Raw genomic sequence first — 20,672 nt, forward strand, 5'->3', positions numbered from 1 at the left:
CAACTGTCGATCCCTGCTTAGAACTGTCAGTCCTTGGTGTAGATTCCCCTAACTCCTTTACCTTGTTCTTTACAAAATTATTTTTCCCAGCCAATTTATTAGTGACCGAAGTGGTGCTCACACCACCAATAAAAATATTTGAAAATTTATATTGGCCCCTATTTATAAAAATTCAAAACTTCTACTTACCAAAAAATCAGGACATGGCTTTGGCGAATTTTGATCTCTACAGGTGTGTAGGCCTTATCCTACGACTTACCACTTTTCCTCCCCCAGTGCTGAAAAAAAAATCAGACACAAAGAAATCAAACTAAAACACTTTCAGTATCATCCCTTAGCACCTCCCTAGCAATGACGCCAAAATGTTTGGGAAATTTATAGACTTATAATTTGACAGACATATCATCAACTAGGGGTAGATAACCTTATGAGATGCTGCACAAAATATATGCAGACTAATACTTCCAAACAAAACCACACACACACAGCTTCAATATCTCTTTTCCTCATCAACACTTAGCAGAAAAGGATATGGAGCGGATTTAATCATCCCTCTATAACACCTAAAATTGTTGATGCTGATCAGAAAAAGGTAATGGAACAATCAAACAACAATTCAACCAATTCAACATTTCACAATGTAAACTAAATCTTGATCAAATAACTACAAACATATTCATCAAATAAGCTTCACCATTTAACCATCATACATGTGTTGCTACAAATTAGAAAATAGGAACAAAATTTGTGTAATAATTCTATAAATTCATAAAAATAATTAAAGGAAACACAAATCTGCAACTACTCGAGTTGTTAGTAAAGGAGGCCCTCCCTTACTCACAACCCCTTCAATTGTTAAAGGAGTTTACACAACAAGATCAGCAGAACATGGAATTTTATATTAATTTGGATAAATATTACAGTGATACAAAATTCTGGAATATCATCCTCCCTTGTAAATGAAACATAAAAGTATTTATATAAGTGCATAGGCATAAACTTGCTCGAATTAGGAAAACTAACATACTGCAATTGGTTGCTAACAATAACTGGAAAAGATAATAAAATAGACATGCTGAGTTTGATCCATGACTGAAATCATGGATCAAACTAATCTCGTTGAGTTGCTGGAGCTATTTCCCAATACGGACATCTATGAGAGGATTGAAGGTCTTGGCGGTTTCGATGGTAGTTTTGAGGCAGCCAATAGGACACCATCCATGTAAGCGAGTTTCTTAACATAACCCATGTTTTCATTCTCCCTGAGGCTGATCGGAACATACTCAACCATCGAGATCACTGCAGGAAATCAAAGCGGTTGCAGGAAATCAACGTATCTATAGTAAATCAGCGATCCTACAGGAAATCGCAGGATGTTTGCAGGAAACTGTGGAACTAATTCGGAAGATAGTTGGTTTGCATAAGATTCAGTTAACACTCTTGAAATTGTAGATAATTCGATTAGGTAACTTTTAAATTCAAAAATACTCAAGAGTAAAGTGAAATGATACTTTTAAAAATGATTTGCATACCTTAAAGCTCACAACACCCTTTTGGTCAAAACACATATAGTATGGAAAAAAGAGAGTTATTAAGGATAAAAAAGAGTTCTAAAGGGGAAAGCAAGGCCTTAGAAACATTATAAAAAATGAACAAAATTGATGCTCAACAATATTTTCTATATAAGTTTAGTCCCAATCGGTGGTCATCCAGTTCTTGTTAAGGTCATTATACAACATTTCTCCAATGTGCCTGTGTAAGTAGACTTTATCCGCCAAGGGGACACTAGTTAAATCTAAAGAAACGTCCAAGTCCTGGAACTGAGGGCCATAAGGTAGGGTTTGTATTGAGGGATGCTGCAATATTGTCTTCATCTCTTCTTTCTCTAGGTCCATTGCTATTAGTACTCTGGTGTGATGAGAAATTATCTTAGAGGCCATTTCTTGGTGCAACTTTTCCTTTGCTTTCCTGGTTTTTACTTGGATGAACTTTCCTAGTGACCAACTTGTTCTTGCAGGATAAAGACTATCCTCTGATTATGGGAAAACTACCTGAGTTGAGGATGTAGAATTTTTCCTACAAATCAGCTAGCTCTGATACCATGTAGAACTTTTTCTACAAATCAACTAGCTTTGATACCATGTAGAAATTTCCCACCTATAGATCAAATTGGTAATGCAATGTACTAAAGAAAAACATTTATCTACTTCTACCATAAACTTAGCGGAAGCTTAATCAACCATGAGAAACATCAATAAGAACACATATAACTGATAAGAAGGAATCAATCACACATAACACAGAAGAATTAACCTGGGGAAAGCACCTACCTAAAACCCCATCTCTGTATTATCATACAAGTGGAAATATAGTTTGGATTACACAAAGTCTTAGCTCGGAAGCTATCTAGCTCTCAGTACAATCCCTCTGCTACTCATAGACAGTAAAAGGCTTCTCACAAACCTTCTCCTCTACCCTCCAAGCCTCCTATTTCCTTGTGCAGTTTTCCTTGGGTCCAGTGATGCCACCTATGTGAATTGGCCTCTTCACACACTCACTAACGTCTGATCTAACTGCACAAACCTGAAGGAGATAAATCCTCATCATGGATGAGATTCCTTTATAGGAAAAATATTCATCCAACTGATAGTACATTGTCCCTTCTTTGATCTCAACTGGGTCTCTAACATAACTGACATGCATCAGTTATCCATGAGTGAATCCTCCGTTATCTAAAATAATAGTTGTTACATGCACGCAAGCATTAACAAACTATATTTTATTATTTTAACAACTTGTTAAAATAATCTAACTGGACTTGACTAGTTAGAACTAAGTCAATTGATTCTCTCATTATAGAACTCATACTTGTTCCCTCAATCAGTGGAGGAAATTAAAGATAAATTCCTCAATTAGTGGGACAACTCATGTTCATGCTCACAAAGACTTCAAATTCGAATTTCCTTAACTAATTAACTAAATTGAATTAATTAATTAATATTTCCAATTGTTGTTAAGACCAAAATTAATTTTACTTCCTATAGATAGATTAAGGACTGCTATAAATAGGAAGGGACCCAGAAATGCTATTTTTAGAACTTTCTATTTTTAGCAGTTTCACCTCTCACCCAATGTGGCCAATGACCTCACTGGCCAAATTTCTATTTTTAGACATGCTATTTTTAGCACATTCTAAATTTAGCATTTCTTGTTGCACATTTTTCAACACTCCCTCTCAAAACGAAAGGCTTCCTCTCGAACCCGATCCTGTAACTCTAGAATGTTCTGCATGCAACACATCTACCCAGTCCACTTGCTCCAACAACACTTGGAACAAAAAAACTCCCAACTGACCACTCTGTTGGGCTAGGAACATACTCTGATGCTGAAGCTCTACCTGCTGCTGACAAGTGCTCCCTCTTTGACATCTCCACTACTGCAACATCTCCATGCATCTCGCACCATTGCACACCTCTCTGTGCCACCTAGCACTGTGCAAAACACTTGTGCCTCTCGCATTGCTGCAGCCTGCTAGTTATGTGCTGTCCTAGGATTCCCTGCACTGTAGCTCTCTCTGTCGCTCCATCCGCATCTATCTCTACCCAATCAGTCAGTTCCTGCTACTCCACATCGGGGCTCCTATAACAAGGTCTCATCCAAGAGGTTGGGTACCTCAAGGATCCTGCCCCTCCTCCTTGGGACAATCACTCTATATTGCCCCACCTCCTACCTAGAGGTATGGCTGCATGTGATCCCTTTGCCCACCTGGCTCAAAGTTTCCCCCTACTGGAGGTCTCTGTGTGAGTAGATGTCTCTACTCGATCTTCTCTCAGCTTCTCCTATTGTGGCTGCTCCACAACCTCCTGAAGTTGCTACACCAATCATGGCTCCTCCACAATTGTCTGAGACTTCTTTGTCACTGCATTTTGAGAGGTAATATACTCTCCCTCTCAACCACCAAGTCTCTAACCTTTGCCTTGTTCCTCAAGGCTTTGCATGCATCTTGTACCTCAAGTGCATACAAGTTCTTGGCTAGCACACCAATCTATTTCCACTTTTCCGCCATCACGAAATTTTCTAGAAAAAGAGTTGATTTTAAATCAACGATATCTCCCTCATCTGAACTTCGATTCAGCCGATTTTTTTTTTTTTTTTTTGGGTATTTTTCCGCAAGGAATCCAAATCTTCTATTTATTTCTAAAAATTTTGTACAGAAATTTTCAGATCTGCTCTGCAAACTCTCGACCCAAAACTCAAAACTTTGAAATCTCCTCTCAGTATACTGTTCTCTCCTTGATCACCTGTGCTTCGATACCATTTAGAATTTTGTGGAATTTTTCCTACAAATCAGCTAGCTTTGATACCATGTAGAACTTTTTCTACAAATCAACTATCTTTGATACCATGTAAAAATTTCCCACCGATAGATCAACCTGGTAATGTAATGTACTAAAGAAAAACACTTGATCTACTTCTACCATAAATTTAGCAGAAGCTTAATCAACCATGAGCAACATCAATAAGAACACATATAACTGATAAGAAGGAATCAATCACACATAACACAGAAGAATTAACCCAGGGAAAGCACCTACCTAAAACCCCATCTCTGTATTATCATACAAGTGGAAATATAGTTTGGATTACACAAAGCCTTAGCTCGGAAGCTATCCAGCTCTCAATACAATACCTCTACTACTCATAGACAGTCAAAGGATTCTCACAAACCTTCTCTTCTACCCTCCAAGCCTCCTATTTCCTTGTGTAGTTTTCCTTGGGTCCAGTGCTGCCACCTGTGTGAATTAGCCTCTTCACACACTCACTAACCTCTTATCTAACTGCACAAACCTGAAGGAGATAAATCCTCATCATGGATGAGCTTCCTTTATAGGAAAAATATTCATCCAACTAATAGTACACTGTCCCTTCTTTGATCTCAACTGGGTCTCTGACAGAACTGACATGCATCAGTTATCCATGAGTGAATCCTCAGTTATCTAAAATAATAGTTGTCACACACATGCAAGCATTAACAAACTATATTTTATTATTTTAACAACTTGTTAAAATAATCTAACTGGACTTGACTAGTTAGAACTAAGTCAACTGATTCTCTCATTATAGAACTCATACTTATTCCCTCAATCAGTGAAGGGAATTAAGCATAAATTTCTCAATTAGTGGGACAACTCATGTGCATGCTCACAAAGACTTCAAATTTGAATTTACTTAACTAATTAACTCAACTGAATTAATTAATTAATATTTCCAACTGCTGTTAAGACCAAAATTAATTTTACTTCCTATAGATAGACTAAGGACTGCTATAAATAGGAAGGGACCCAAAAATGCTATTTTTAGAACTTTCTATTTTTAGCAGTTTCACCTCTCACCCAATGTGGCCAATGACCTCATTGGCCAAACTGCTATTTTTAGACATGCTATTTTTAGCAGGTCTATTTTTAGCACATTCTAAATTTAGCATTTCTTGTTGCACATTTTTCAACAAAGGATTCAGACACTAGTGTTTCTAGCTGTATACCCTGTTCTTCCTCTTCCTCATCCTGCTCCAGTCCTTGTCCCTATTCAGGCCCTTGAATTCTTTTATCCTTATGAACATGTCCCTCCTCCATGTCAGTTGTCCTTGAAGAGTCAACAATCCTCTTTTGTGTTTTGTCTGTGCTGACTGGGGATTCGTTCTCAATCTCTATATTAAGAGGCCAGAAATCAAAGTTAACTTTCCATTCAACCTAGTGTTATAGACATATTTGGGCACTACAACCCCTATCTCATATGTCCATAAACCAAGGGCTTCTAAGCCCATAAAAGTGTTGTTTCATACCCTAAAGGAACAAGGTCAGCTAATTACATCATCTCCCAGAAGTTCTCCCTGAAAAACTACTCAGATCTGGTCAAAACTGGACCATACAGACTGCTCAGTGCCAAGGGTGCGATGCATCTCACCTACCACATGCAAAAAATGTGATGCATACTGAAAATCCCTTTTGTAGGGTGCGATGAGCGAGAGTAGACAAATGGCAGAGGCAGTTGGCTAGGTGGAAACCCATAGAATCTTCTAGAAACTGCCCATTTGACACTTGCCTCTCTGAATTCGCCCAGGGATGAGTAAGAGATCATGAAATCTCCACGTGGAAACAAGAACTATCAGAGAGATGACACTAATCAAAATCCCAGAAGCTGACTCACCCACCTACAAATATATATATATGGATCCCTCATCCTAGAGATCCAAAGGCTGGAATTTTGTATTTTGTAAGGAAGTACTGTTGGTTTCTTTGTGCAACATTGTATTATTGGGTGATCTAGCTTTTCACGAGGTGAAGAGGGCTTTCATGCTGGGAGGATGGCGTTGGGTCAGACCAATGGGTTGTAATCCTCTCTTCTAGTACTTCTACCAATAAATCTATTTGAGTTTTCCTCCATATTCTTGTATATCTCTAAATCTTGTATTGATATATGCATTTGTATGGTTAATATACATTTGATCCTATATTGTTTATGGTTATAGATCTCTATGCTTTGATGGTATTATGTTGCTTTGACTCTACAGGTGTTCTTTGAAGCGGGACAAGTAAGGAAGGAGTGCCGAAGCTCTGTCAAAGGAGGGAGGAAACAAGCAAGGAGCCAAGTGAAAGACCGAGGTTGGTACTCTCTACTTCTCTCTCATCTATCTCTCATAAAGGAAAACACATGTAACTTTAGTTTGTTTGTTTCTAAGATAGCTACCCATCTTAGTGGGACTAGCAGCTCTATATGGACACTAGTTTTCCCGATAACAAAATGGTGACTCTGTTGGGGAGCGAGTAGCTTGTTTTCTTGTTTCTATTTGTTTGCTTTATAAACTATAGACGGAGCCTGAAGTTAAGCCAGCTAGCCTTCGAACTGCATTTGCTATGCAAGTGCAAAGTAGATCAACGCTGCTTCAGTCAATCTCCAGGTTTGTTTATGAATTGAACAATTGACTTGCAAACATCCTAAGTGCCCTGGTGGTAGCTCGAGTAACCTCATTAGATCAGCCCCTATACTTTGTGTTTACTGCCTATCATTAGCTTAGCCTAAACCCCTGAACTTAGCTACAAACTGTGAGCAAAAACCAAGCTCAGTCTCGTTCCTGGACCATCGCATTGTCTCTCATTGGCAGTCTGGATGCATCGCACCTCTCGTGTGCTGTAGGTGAGATGCATCCCTGTTTCCCTGTGTTACAAGTGCGATAATCAGGTAACACTGTTTCTGCCTTTAGATTTTGGTTTTTCTTCATTGTCTTCAGCTTTATTAAGTAGTTTTGCTGTCTGTGATCAGTATGTCACTATTGAAACTCCCTTCCTTTGCATTATTCAGCCTCCATTGATAAAGAATTGTGAATGTTTTTATGTATTTTTCGTCATTTACAGTTCTCCTTGGCAAACAATAGCTTAATCAAATTGTCGTCTTTTGATTTGAAAGTGTCGCAAGTGTCGTTTTCAGTCAAAGAAAAGAGTCTTCCTCTTTGGATAGTCGATTACACTTTTTCCATTGTATTTGATTTGAATTATTAATATTTCAAGTGTCGAAAGCAATTTTTGAATTCGAAATCGCAAAGTGTCATCTTAATCTTCCTTTCGTTTTTTGAAAAGAAAATTGTTAGTACTGTCACTGTGAAAGAAGAATAGTTCAGATCTGTACTTAACATTCCTTTTGTCATTCACACATTAAGAAAGCAGAAAACAAATACATGCATGTGCATTTGCATTTAGATTGCTTGTGGAAATTGATTTAGGACAATGCATCTTAGTGTGTGCTCTCTGCTCTATGTTGAAAGGATTTTACTTCTCTTTTCTTAGTAGCTAGGATTTTCATTGCAAAAAGAAAGTAAACGACTGTTTATCATCTTAGATTGCATATTTAGGAGTTGTATATCTACATCACGTGGTGAACCTTAAAGGAAAACTTCTTAAGAAATATCAACTGTAAAATAAATTTTAATGAACATAAAAATTCTTTGGAACCTAACACACAACATCTAGAAGTCTAGGCTAGAGACGTATTCTGATGTCGTAAAGCTTGGTAACTATCGCTTTCATCGTAGGTTGGGTGATTCCTCCTCTTTGAGACGAAAAGTGCCAGTACGGACTTGTGCTCCCATGTACCGTCGAGTATATATTGGGAGACCACAACAGGCTATATCCTTTATCCTTAGGAAGCCGTGTCTGCCACCCTATCGATCGCAATGCACTGAACACAGCATTCGGGAAGATTGAATGTTGTACTGTAAAAAGTATTCTGCAGTTTTGCGATTGGTTTGGTAATCCCTCTGTCTAGATTTCCAGAGTAGTCACGTTTGTTCCTTTTCAAATTCCTTAAAAGAAAAGTTCCATCTGAGCACTTGTCACTTTAGGCTCATTAAAAATCGAAGGCGACTAGAGTCATCTTTAGCTTTTTCTCAACTCTTAAAAATTGAAAAAGCAAGTTGTGTCAAAGCGTCATAAAATTTATTTTAATCAGAATAACATCATTGTTCCCTTGTTGGTCTTAGGTTGAGAAAATGGAGTCCACCAATCAAGGATTTCCCCTTGGGGGGAATCCTAGTCCCTTCTCCTTGGGGGGAATCCTAGTCCCTTCTCCTCTTCGGGAGATGTTAGTGCACCTCATATGGCTACATTGTCCCTTCCAGGGCTTACAATTGGTCTACCAGTATGGCTTTTCTTGACCTTTGTCGTTCAAAACACCGTGATTCCTGAGCAATCAAATCAGCAACCAGATGATACTAGAGTTACCCCCCAACCTTCTACTTCATTTGTTTCTCCCTCTCCTTCTTCCTCTTCGCTTGGTGAAGCTAATGAAACTAAAAACCAAGTAATTGAGAAGAAGAAGAAAGGGAAGGAGAAGAAGAAGAAGAAGCCAACGACAAAAGGGAAGGAGAAGAAGAAGAAGAAGCCAACGACGAAAGGGGGCAACCATGCATCATCTGGCGAAAATCCACACACTGCACCATCCAAACCTAAATCTCCATGTGTCATTTGCAAAGGAGACCACTATCATCGAGATTGTCCTTGCATCCCATGGATCTTAAGGGACTGGTCTCCCCGCTTGCACAATTCGGTGTCCTCAACCTCTGATGATCATGTTGAAAGTACACCGTCAACTAGTGAAAACGAAGTCAATGGACAGAAAGGAATATCTAAATTTCCTTGTAGACTGTGTGAAGGCGATCATGCCCTCCATCGTTGTCCCTTCTTGGATGAAGCTAAAAGATTCTTGGATAACTGTCCTACGTCACCGCAGTGACTTCCTCTTGGATACAAGAAACTCTTTCCGAGTCCATCGCTAGTTGAAAATATGACTGACACACCTTTGTTGTCGGTTGAAGCACCTATCATTGAATAAAAACCCTCTGAGTCCACACCAGACCAAAGTCAACAAGTCGAGATGGCAGTCGACCCAGTCTTGTCTTCAGAAGGTCCACCTTCAGATGATGCTGTCACCAAAGAGAATGAGAACGACACCGTTCAAATTCTTTTCGTAAACACAAACTCCGTTGAACATGGGGGCAATCTACCCATTCCTTTACCGCAGGAAGGAAGTTCGTTATAGATTTATCTGGCCTTTTATTCGGTCCCACCTCCAAGCAATCTGGTTGTTTCCTTCGATTGGAATCTACTAGGCAGACCCGCCTACCATCTAATGTACCATTCCGAATCATAGTACAAGCTTACAAAAGCATCATGGTTGGTACTATTATAGATGAAGGGGCTACTGTGAGTATCCTTTCCTCAACTGCTTGGAAAGTGCTTGGTTCGCCATAGCTTCTACCTGAGATTCAAAATCTAACAGGCTTCGACAAAGGAACCAGTCGACCATTAGGGATCCTTCCAAATTTGCCTATAACTTTGAGAAGGAAAACCGTTGATCTAAACATGATGGTAGTCCAAGGACCTTTAGATTACAATCTACTCCTTGGGCGTGACTACATTTATAGCATGGGAGCTATTGTTTCCTCTCTCTTTCGAGTGATGTGTTTTCCGCATGAAGGTAGAGTGGTCCAGCTCATAGACCAGCTTTCATTCCCTGATTCACACATAGCTACTAGTCAAGTGCCATCCCTAATTGGTCTTTTTGCACAAGGAACGTCTCATCAATATCCAGTCCATCCACCTGATGAGCGTGAGTGATTCGGTGATTGTGACTGAAACCCACAGGGCATGCGCCCTGGTCTTCTTCGGCAAGAAAACTTTAAGTATAGGGTAGGTTTTCGTGGAGGATATATGACTAGTCTGACACACCCATCTATTTAGGAAAATGGGATTAGACTAGAATAAGATTCCCTCATCAAGGTTATGTGATTGGCGCTAACAATAGTCACCTTTTTCCATTTCGATGGACATCACCAAGGAAGTGTTTTGTCTGCGACACGGATGGAAAAATCTTGCTAGTGCAAGAAACTTCCATATGGTGACCTAGAAATTCTACTTTATACCTAGGGGCATGCAAAACTTTTTGCATGCAAGTGAAAAGCGACCATTTCTTTTCTTAGTTTGTAGGCTCTTAACCCTTTAGAATCGTAGGTTGGTCATTCCTAGCTTGCATAACAAAAGGCTCTGGAGCAAAGTTGCAAATGGGGCAAGCTCCCTAAAAAATGAACCTACTGATGAGACATCCTTATTTTACGACTGGCACGAGCAGTTTTACGCGAAGTTCAAGCTCGTTAAAAAATAAACCTAGCAGTGAGCATATGTTCCACCAGAGTTTAAGCTCATTAAAAAATGAACCCACCTTTGGTAAATAACCATTGCGATCGCATAATTATCAGCTTTTGAACCTTGGTCATGTTCTTACCATCACCTCCACTCCTTTTTAGCCGATCATACGCCTCCATTTGATTGTTTACCCCTTTTGAGGAACAGCTGCGACGAGTGATCCTATTAGCCACCTTCTTTACACTGCCGTGATTGAAAAGTTCCAAACCTTACCTGGAACCAACTGCTATCCGAAAATATCGCTTGTTCCTCAAAAATGAGTCTACTTTAAGCTCTTTTCATTTGACTCGTAAAATATGAAAAGATTGCCAAGCAATTGGCCTCTCTAGTTCGTTAAAGTGATTGGAAGTGCCATCCCTCCTCTAGATTTTAATCTTTTTGGACCTGAGGGATCATTACACAAAAATATTGAGCGCTTGTCTTGTTCGGCTCATTAAAACTATCGAAAGATCATCCATTTCGTATTATTTTATACTTTTTCGGACTTGAGGGATTATATTTCGAAAAATGATTACTGGAGTTTCCTTTCCGTCTCTTTTCAGACTCTCTAAAATTGAAAAGGACCAAGTTATCTTTGTCATTAAACTTGTTAAAACAATGGCGAAAAACTTGTCCATGCAGACAAGAGCGAGTTTAACTGTCGCTAGGCTCGTTAAAACATAGTGATGGGTTTTCCCGACAGGAAAATTTAGAACAAGCATATGTTATCCTCCTCAAGCTTGACAAAAATAAAGAGGTACTGGTCAGCAATGACTAGGGAAAAATTGGGAAGAAAACTCAAAGAAACTTTATTGGTAGTAGGTCGCTCTTGAACATGACACTTTCACTCCATCACCATGATTGAGTTGGGTTGGGTTATTCCGTTCACTGGTCATATCACCATTGGTCCTCTGTACCATCCATTTTTGGGGTTAACGCTATCAATCCATTTCAGTGTCGCCAATGTATTCAAGAGAAGTCACTCAGAAGATTCACCAACCCAGCTTATGTCTCATCCACTGTAATACCTTCACGCTTCATTCTTTCATGACCGCCACCCTGAACCTTGTATCATCAGATCATTTTCACCTCCACAAAATCATTTGCTCCGTTTCGTGTCGTAGATGTGGGATTCATTAAGGCCCTCCTACGACGGGTCACTTCTTGTCGACATCAGCTCATTATCCAAGAAGTTGACTTAAGAACAACCCTTTTAGTACTTTGAAGCTTTCATGCCTCAATGGCAAGTTTCTCACTTCCAGCGATAGGTTTACATCAATGGCCTTCGATTGAAATATTTTGTGTGGTGTTTGACATCGACTCATGTATTCACACCACGTGAATTGTACTACAGTACATTGAGGGTCATTATCATTATCGGTGATTCCTCTCATGCCTTTAACAGCTTACATCATTGGCTGGTAATAAGGCGATGTCTTTCCATGTTCGACACCAGAACATATTTTCACATGGATCGACTTGTACTTTGGGTGAACATTGAACGAGTTTGAAGACCCCGGATCTAGTTTCATCCATCCGGGCTGTGATATATTCAGGAAAATAGAGACATCAAATGTACATCATAGCTGCACAGATGATCATCCAAGCTAAGGGATGATGGCTCTACCAGAATCATCAGTCTGCCACATAGACGGTTGTCTATCCTATGTACATGAAAATGAATTTATAAAGCTGAGCATGGGAATTCTCACCTCAGATAGATCATGAAAATATCATGAATATAATGTATTGTATTGTATCTTATTACAGGCCACCTTTCCAGTTCGAAAAACCTCGGATCCTCATGATAAAGAATTTCACCCGACGTCAGAAGATTTACGACCTCATGCTTTAGGTGGCAACTGTTATATACATATTTGGGCACTGCAACCCCAATCTCCTATGTCCATAAACCAAGGGCTTCTAAGCCCCTAAAAGTGTTGTCTCATACTCTAAAGGAACAAGGTCAACTGATTACATCATCTCCTAGAAGTTCTCCCTGAAAAACTACTCAGATCTAGTCAAAACTGGACCATATAGACTGCTTAGTGCTAAGGGTGCGATGCATCTCACCTGCCACATGAAAAAAGTATGATGCATACTGAAAATCCCTTCTGTAGGGTGCGATGAGCGAGAGTAGACAAATGGCAGAGGCAGTTGGCTAGGTGGAAACCCAGAGAATCTTCTAGAAACTGCCCATTTGACACTTGCCTCTCTGAATTTGCCCAGAGATGAGTAGGAGATCATGAAATCTCAAGTATAACCAAGAACTATCAGAGATATGACACTAATCAAAATCCCAGAAGCTGACTCACCCACCTGTAAATATCTATATATGGATCCCTCATCCTAGAGATCCAAAGGCTGGAATTTTGTATTTTGTAAGGAAGTGCTGTTGGTTTCTCTGTGCAACATTGTATTGTTGGGTGATCTAGCTTTTCATGAGGTGAAGAGGGCTTTCATGCTGGGAGGATGGCGCTGGGTCAGACCAATGGGTTGTAATCCTCTCTTCTACTACTTCTATCAATAAAGCTATTTGAGTTTTCCTCCATATTCTTGTATATCTCTAAATCTTGTATTGATATATGCATTTGTATGGTTAATATACATCTGATCCTATATTGTTTATGGTTATAGATCTCTATGCTTTGATGGTATTATGCTGCTTTGACTCTACAGGTGTTCTTTGAAGCAGGACAAGTAAGGAAGGAGTGGTGAAGCTTTGTCAAAGGAGGGAGGAAACAAGCAAGGAGCTAAGCGAAAGATTGAGGTTGGTAATCTCTGCTTCTCTCTCATCTATCTCTCATAAAGGAAAACACAAGTAACTTTAGTTTGTTTGTTTCTAAGATAGCTACCCGTCTTAGTGGGTCTAGCAGCTCTGTATGGACACTAGTTTTCCCGATAACAAAATGCTGACTCCGCTGGGGAGCGAATAGCTTGTTTGCTTGTTTCTATTTGTTTGCTTTATATACTACAGACGGAGCCTGAAGTTAAGCCAGCTAGCCTTCGAACTGCATTTGCTATGCAAGTGCAAAGTAGATCAACGCTGCTTCAGTCAATCTCCGGGTTTGTTGATGAACTGAACAACTGACTTGCAAACATCCTAGGTGCCCTGGTGGTAACTCGAGTAACCTCATTAGATTAGCCCCTATACTTTGTGTTTACTGCCTATCATTAGCTCAGCCTAAACCCCTGAATGTAGCTGCAAACTGTGAACAAAAACCAAGCTCAATCTCGTTCCTGGACCATCGCACTATCTCTCATTGGTAGTCTGGATGCATCGCACCTCCTGTGTGTTGTAGGTGAGATAAGCATCAGAGAATGGGTATTCTTTTCCACTTTATAAGTCTTACATACCATTTCCATCCTTAGAAGGACTTTCAGAGAGATGGAGATAACATTGGCTCCAACTGGGGATAGGGCATTGGATTTCAATGCATCGAGAACCTGCAATCTGGTAATTTCTTTCTTGGGCATGGAGTCTTTAAAAAAAAAAAATTACAAAAGAAAACATTTAAAAACTTGAAACATCAAAAAATATTTACATGCACACACTGGTATTTACAATGTGTGTGGGAGGAGTACCTTTAATTATGGAAATAGAGTTTGAGGAACTGACCATTTACTGGTAGTTCTAGTGATTCTCCTTCCAAGTTTTCTAGCAGATAGGTGTTATTTCCTTTCACTTCAGATATTTTGAAAGGAACAAGCCATAACGGGTCAAATTTCCCATGCTTTCCTTTATCCTCTCTTCTAACATCCCATCATAGGACCAAATCACGCAGTTGTAAAGGTTTGTCTTTGGCCTTTTTGTCGAACAAAGATTTCATTTTCAGTTGATAATTGGCCAATTTTACCCCCACTCTTTCTCTGCTCTCTTTGAGTTCAACTAATTGATTTATCCTTCGAGTTACAAAGTTTGGTTCCTCCTCTACTTCATGCAATAACTTCACGTCTGGAATTTCCAATTGGATTGGGAATATTGCTGCTTTTCCATATTCCAGCTTGAATACTTTCTAGTGGAACATTTAGAGGTTACTATGTTAGCCCAGAGCGTCACTTTTAGTTGGGAGTCCCATTTTATTTGATTTTCTATAATGGCTTTCTCCAACACCCTTACCACTATTTTATTAGAGAACTCAACTAACCCATTTCCATGAGGGTAATAGGTAGTGGAACACCCTATTGTGATATTAAACGTATGACATAAATTGATAAATTTAGTGGACTTAAAGACCTAAGCGTTGTATCTTATGATCTTCGTAGGGCAACCAAAACGAGACAAGATGTTCTCCATAAACTTAATCACGACAGAAATCAGTAGAATTTTGAGTTGGGATGGCCTCCACACACTTTGTAAAATAGTCAGTGGAACTGAGTATCCATTTATGTTGACCACTGGAGGGCATATGTATTTCTCCTATGAAATCTAGCCCCCATTGTCTAAAAGGCTCTTCCACATTTATTGGGATCAAGGGGGGACGAGCTAGATTTTTCTTTTCAGCGAAGGCTTGGCATTTCTGACATGCCCGGGACTGAGAATGAACCTATCTAAAGAGTGTGGGTCAATAAAATCCGGCTTTCAAGATCTTGTGTGCAATGGTCTTCCAGTTGTAGTGACCTCCACAAACACCTCCATGGAACTCTTCAATTACTTTGTGAGTTTTTCCTTCCAATAAGCACAACAACAGGATCCCAACAAGATCTTTCCAATAGAGCTGGCCATTTGATATGATGAACTTTTGATCTTGCAACCTCAATGTTTGATATTTGGACTTATCTGTTTCGAGTGGGCACCTCAGAAATAATATATAATGAATGATATTCTTATACCAGGTCGACGTTTTGTATTTGATATAAATTCTTTGTTCTGAGGTCTTGATGTCATTCTATTGTACCCCTGCTTCATCCTCACCTACTAAAAATTTATTCCCAAAGCTTGGTAGTTGGATTCTGATAGGATCTTGGCCAACCCCTAGCCCTTTATGAGCTTTGTAGGCTTTATGTCCAAGTCATATTACTGAATCTTAGCGATTCACCTTCCCATTTTTCCCTCACTGTCTCCTTGCATGAGTATGTCTTCAAATGCAACCATTTGGACATAGGCTATGACATTGGATTGTAGGACATAAACTATGAATGCCTTTAACACTTTGGCCAAAGTGTAGGCCTATTTTTCTAGAATATTGTATTCTAGCTCAGCGTCTCTGAGCACATGGCTAAAAAAGGATATCAGATGTTCATATCCTTCCTCATTCTTCTGTAGAAAAATAGCTACAACAGTATGAGGGGAAGCAAAGGAAAAAATATAAAAAGATGCAGCATAGTCTGAACTGACTAGAACAGGTGCTTCTGCAAAGGCTACCTTGATTCAAGCAAAGGATTCCTAAGAAGTTGGGTTCCATTTTACCTCGCTTTCCTTCTTTAGCATGTATGTGGCTCCTTTTACTATCTCATCATAATTGGGTATGAATCTTCTCAATAAGTTGATTCTTCCCAAAAACACTTGTATTTCCTTCTTGTTCCTTGGTAGGGGGATGTGGCTGATTGCCTCTACCCACTTGGGATCGATTTTAACTCCTTCTTGTGCAACTATATTTCCAAACAATTTTCCTTCACTCAAATCAAATTGGGACTTCTTAGGATTCAAGGACAATCCATATCTTCTACATTTATTGAAGGTAAGTTGCAAGTGCAAGATGTGCTCTTCATCTGTTTTTGAGAATACTGTGATATCATCCAAGTAGACTACTACAAATCTGCCTTGTTCCCCCACAAAGGCTATGTCCATGGCTCTTTGAAATGTTTCTCTAGAATTTATGAGACTGAATGGCATACGTGCATACATGAAAGTACCCCAAGGGGTATTGAATGTCATTTTCTTTTGGTCATTTGGATGTACTTCCACCTGGTTATATCTGGAGAATACATCCATCATGGACATCCTAGCTGAACCAACCAATTTTCTGCAATATGTAATCCATCTTGGGCAGTGGATAGTTGTCCTTTAATGAAGCTCTATATAGATTGCGAAAGTCCACACACAGCCTTATCTCCCCATTCTTCTTTTTGACCGAGACTAAGTTTGCCACCCATTCTGAATATCTAAGTGGTACTATGATTTTGGCCTGCAAACGTTTCTTGAGCTCTCTTTCTAAAGATGGAAGTAGGAGAGGGTTAATTTTCCTCAACTTTTTCTTACAGGGTTTTATTCCACCTTTGAGGGGAATCTTGTGCTGAATAATATTAGTATCAAAGGTTTTCAAATCATCATATGACCAAGAAAAAAACATCTTTATAAGTTTTGAAAAGATTTAAATACCTTTGTTTGTAGTGTGGAGGGATCTCTCTCGAAAATTTGATTAGCTGGGGTTTCTCTTCTATCCCATTGTTACAGCCTTCTACTTGATCGTAAGTCCCTTGCTCGATCGGCTTTGTGGGTACATCATTTGCGCTTCTTCTTCTCTTCCTCCTTTTCCTCCTTTTAATCAATAGTTGAACTTGAAAACTCCCCAATAACCTCAATGAAGTGTTTGATCCGTCCGTCATCCTCGAACACCTACCAGTGCTTTATTTTATCAGGCACAGAAGGTCGGTATCTAACTTCCACTTCATATCTAAGGAGTGGATTATTAGGAGGCTTGAAATTACAGGAAACTATAGCTAGGGAATCTGCAATTATTCCCTTCCCTAGGCAAGAACTGAACATTGAATGCCAAGAAGAAATTATCAATTAAGTCCCATAATTCATTTTTGTATGTCCTTAGCCTGAGATGCTTAGTCTGACACTGATTCCTTTTTTGCTTCACTACTAACTCAAAATCCCCATATACTGATAGACATGCTATATTCATATTTCTTGTCATTTGTAATCCAAGCAATAAAGCTTCATATTCTGCAACTTTATTGGTTGCTTCAAATTCTAGTTTAAATGAGAGAGGAATGAGATTATCTTCTGGTGATACCAGTAGCACACCTGCTCCATTACCTTCCTTAGAGTTCACTCCATAAAAGTATAATTTCCATGCCTTATCTTTGTCTCTGCCTTGTTCCATTAGTTATATTGTCGAGTGTACTTGAGTTTCCTCAAGGATGTAGTCATCTTCTTCAAATAGTAGGCAGGAAAGATCACTCTCTCTTTCATACACAAGTTCATTTTTTGAACCTTCAGCTATTGTAACTATTTTCATGAACTTGGACTCCCTATACAATCTTCTCCCCTCCCCTCCAAAAGTAGGGATGGTGGAATATGAAAAATCTAACTTAATAGATCCTCCAATTTTAGAGCCCCGGGATCTAGATAGAAGCCTGCCAAGTCTGGTAGGGATATCAGCAACCACAATGTCAATTACCATTCCCCTGACTGGAATTTGAGTTAAGCTCACCACCAAGTCCTTTATCATCCCCAAACATAACTCTCTTCGAACCTAAAGAGTAAAGATCTTTGTAAGGCCTCATTATTTGCATACCAAGTTGCTCCATTACTGTTAAGGGCATAAGGCTATGAGAGGCACTTGAATCCAACATGCAATTGTGTAGCAATAGATCATGTATTATCAAAGTAACATAGAAAGGTGCCACTGAGGGATCTTTTTCTTCGACGTGGGGACCAAAAAATACCATTGGTCTTTCTTCCTAAAGATTCAAGTAGTCATGTGAAGGGCCTAGAGTGGATGGATGCATAAAATAGGAGATATGAGCTTTGTAATTAGGCTGCTTAAGGAGTTCAGCTAGAGGGATTGGGATCTTGACTATTTCTAGTTCTTTTTGTAGACTAGAGACATTCATACCCCTTTCTACATTACCAAATTCAACTGGTTCTTTCTCTTTTTCAACTTATTTCTTGTTGAGAAGAGGAGGCTTCCATTGTATAAGGATTTTAGGCACACATCACTCCTAATTTAAGTGATCGTTATTTTTTAGCATATTTGGATCTAGGGGCCGCCTTTCCTTTTTTGATGCTCTAGGGATCTATGGGGGAGGAGAAGTTTTATTTTGGTCTTGTTCTTTGGACATTTTCCTAGAAGATCTGAGGTCATATTTTCGGTGTAATTTGGCTTACATGAACTCTGCAAATTGCTTGCAATAATCACCTATTTCTCCATCATTCAACACTTCATTTTCTTCATGCAACCTTTCCTGGAAATCCCTGCCTTCTTGCTCTTCATTTGGGAAGGAAGAGTATAGGTTCCCTTGAATTTCATGAGATTCTTGTGGCTACTCATTTGGGTCATATTCTATATATATAGTGGGGGGGAAATATGATCCAAATTTTCCTTCCTTTCTCTCTGTAGTATTTGCAAGGGTTTCCTTTGATACTGGGGATTGAAACTTCGATTAGGAGCTTGGGCACTCTATCTTGGGAGGATTTTATTCTCCATTTCAAGCTTAACTAGTTTGCTGGACAATCTCTTGATCAACTTATCCATTTATGCTAACTTCTTCTCTTGGGTCTCCTTTATCTGGTTGGAGGAGGATGCTTCCTCATTTCCTTTTTTCCTGTCCCCTTGATTGGTCTTTCCTCTTGAATTCCCTGTGGATGTAAATTTCACCTCTACCTCAAGGGAATCTACCTAGATCTGATCCAGTGTGGGAGATTTCCTTTCTCTTAGTGTAAAACCAAATTCAGATTCAAAAGCTCCAGCAAATACTACCCTGGTTGCTACCTGAGGAGGTTTGATCTCAGCTGGTAGGTTGTTATACTATTTATTGAGCCTATTTATGAATTTTGAAATATCCTCATTCGGATTTTTCTTTATAGTATTGAATTCTATTAGGATATACCCGTGATCTCTCTTTTCTCCCCACTTCTACATAAACAAGTTCTCTAACTCTTCCTAAGTAGCTATTGTGGCATTTGGTAGCAATTTAAACAACTTCCAAGCATCCCCATCAAGAGATTAAATGAAGAGCCTTAGAACCACATCTAGGTGTTCAACATTTGGGTTCTTTGCAAACACACAAAAGACTTCTATATGTTGTTGTGCTGATATCTCATCTTCTCCGTTGAACCTAGGCATGACTTTAAGGTAATCTTGATGCATTTCATTTAATGGTTCGGGGAAGTTTAATGGAGCATATTTGTTCAGTGAAAATCCCGGGACAACCATTGGTACTAGTAAAGATGGGGCTAGATTTATCAAATCTCTCTGTATTTGGATAACATGAGGGAGGATATTTGTGCTGAGGCTAGTGGAAGTGCTCAAATCGTGAATAAGTTGTAGGTGTGAGAATTATTTACCTCTTCCACATCAGGAGGAAGGGAAAATGAGAAATAAGGGGTGTTAACTGAGACGTCCTCTTCTTTAATCTCTAAGGGTAAAATATCAGGGAGAAAGCTATTTTCATGAGGGTATACAAGAGTTATTGGAGTGATATTTGGGCAATAAATAACAACATGCTAAGAACTAGATGAAGAGGCATCAAGATGGGAAGACAAAATGACATCAATGGTGGGAGTCTATTTTTTCCAAATTCTCCTGGAGATTATCCTTTCTAGATCAGACACAGATGGTGTCTTTTGTTGAGATGTATTAGAATGGGTGTGAGGTCTTCTATAAACTAGGATGATACCTCAAGAATTAACTAGTAGAGTCACCAAGGTGATGAACTTGCAATCTGGGCTTATTTTCTCACCTTAACAAAGAATTGTTGAATGTCGTATCCCAGGGGAAAAATCATCTAATATGTTCCCCAACAACAACGCCAAAAGATGTTGTAGTTCTCAGAGACAACCTCTAGATTGCAAATAGACCAGTGCCCGAGGCATCTAAATTAGGTGCATCTATAATCATGCAATAGAAAGTAAAGAGAACCTTACTAAAGTCACTTGTGATTTTTGTTTATGAGTGGTTCAAAACACATGGGAAATTACTCATTCTATCAAGCCCTCATGCTTTGCAGTCACACAATAATATAATGTATCAATCAGCAATGGCC

This window comes from Pinus tabuliformis, chromosome 7 (assembly GCF_031772625.1).
Source record: "Pinus tabuliformis cultivar Carrire ecotype Pingquan chromosome 7, CPIR1, whole genome shotgun sequence".
Taxonomy (NCBI): domain Eukaryota; kingdom Viridiplantae; phylum Streptophyta; class Pinopsida; order Pinales; family Pinaceae; genus Pinus; species Pinus tabuliformis.